This window comes from Mus pahari, unplaced genomic scaffold (assembly GCF_900095145.1).
Source record: "Mus pahari unplaced genomic scaffold, PAHARI_EIJ_v1.1 scaffold_10316_1, whole genome shotgun sequence".
Taxonomy (NCBI): Eukaryota; Metazoa; Chordata; class Mammalia; order Rodentia; family Muridae; genus Mus; species Mus pahari.
In genome coordinates, this window is record NW_018392297.1 from 33,532 (window position 1) to 35,310 (window position 1,779).

The window sequence follows — 1,779 nt, forward strand, 5'->3', positions numbered from 1 at the left end:
TTAAGAAGGGCATTATTAAAGAATTGCAGGCCTGTTTCCTATCTCGTCCCGCCACTACCAAGGCAGAGTTGGGCCTAAATGAGCACCATCAAAATGAGGTCATTAATTACATGCATTTAGCTCATTCAAAAAGAGGCTTGAGACTTAAGACGGTAGATTCCTGCTTTCAGGACCTCAAGGACAGCAGGCTGGTGGAGGAGACTTTCACCACTGATGATGTTTCACAAGTTCTAAATGGGCTTCAGGCTGTGGTACACAGTGAGGTGGAGTCCGAGCTCATCAATACAGCTTACACCAATGTCCTCCTCCTACGGCAGCTGTTCTCACAAGCTGAGAAGTGGTATCTAAAGCTACAGACAGACATTTCTGAACTTGAAAACAGAGAATTATTAGAACAAGTTGCTGAATTTGAAAAGGCAAAATTTGCATTTTCAAATCAAAAGCCCATCATAGATATCACAAAGCCTAAACTTGTTCCAATTAATGAAGGTGGAACTACAGAGCTCCTAAACAAGGAAATTTTAAGACTTCAACAAGAGAATGAAAAACTAAAGTCAAGGCTGAAGACCATTGAAATACAGGCTGTAAATGCTGTGGATGAGAATTCAAAATTGGAAAGAGTGCTTCAAGACTTACAGCTCGATCAAGGAAACCAACAGGATTTTCTAAAGGCCCAAGACTGGGATGACTTGGAAAACACAGTTGCAACTCTTCAGAGTGATTTTCAGAAGACACTTATGACAAGACAGAAAACCAAAAATCTTTGGAGGAGAACCTAGCAGCAGCCATACATGACCTCCTCAGAGTACAGGAGCAGCTGAGCATGGCTGAAAAGGAGTTAGAGAAGAATTTTCAACAAACAGCAGCTTATCGAAACATGAAAGAGATTCTTATCAAAAAGAATGATCAAATCAAAGACCTATGGAAAAGACTGGCAAAATATGAATCTGAAGATTAAAGACTGGAGGGGTTTTTGTCTAGAACCTGCCACACATGAATATACACGTTATCTCCATCCACCTCAGGCATGTATTTAGAAGCATTTTGTCATATTCTCTTCTTTTTCCAATATTTAGGATTTCCTTGTAATATTAGAACTATCATTCTTATCTTCAGTTTTGTAATTTGGAAGAGAAAAAAAATGTAATGATTCTTTTCTATTGTCCCAAATACTACTTTGTCAAATGCTCCAGAGCCTCCATGCAAGTACAGGGAGATTTCTTCATGGTAGACAGCAGTTTAGAGTGGGAAGAAGAGCCATCCTTTTGTTTTAGTGAGTGAACCTTTTAATGTTAGAGAAGCTGGTAACATCTATACTTGTATAGTCACTAAGTGTAAAGTAAAGTTAATATTTTCAAATAAACCTTTTATTTTAATAATAAAATCTTAATTAATTTATCTAATCATCAAAATGTATAAACTAATGGAAAATATGTTTACTTTCCACTCTTAGTCAACATTTCTATTCAATTGAAAGGGAATATAAGCTGAAGTTAACTCGGTTAACCTTTGCATCTCTCCGTCATGAGTGTTGCTTATTATAGGAGATGTAGACATTTTTTGCATGCTTACTTACTATTGGTCTGTGTTATGGACAGAGAAGTCAGATTCATCCTATACTTTCATAGTTTAAAAGGCAGATGTACTCTGAGTACATGTAGCCTTTAGAATTATTTGCAGAATATCCTTTTAGCTTATATGTGAATTAAAATTCTTTCAAACTTTGACTCAACATAAAGTCACTAAGTTCCAGGTTGAACTTTGGTTTGTATGTGTGTA

The 1,779-nt window shown here is 36.6% G+C and overlaps 1 pseudogene; it reads left to right on the forward strand.

Annotated features, from left to right (window-relative positions):
- Positions 1 to 62: 62 nt before the first annotated feature.
- LOC110314922 lies at positions 63 to 958 on the forward strand (annotated as a pseudogene).
- The last annotated feature ends 821 nt before the right edge of the window (positions 959 to 1,779 follow it).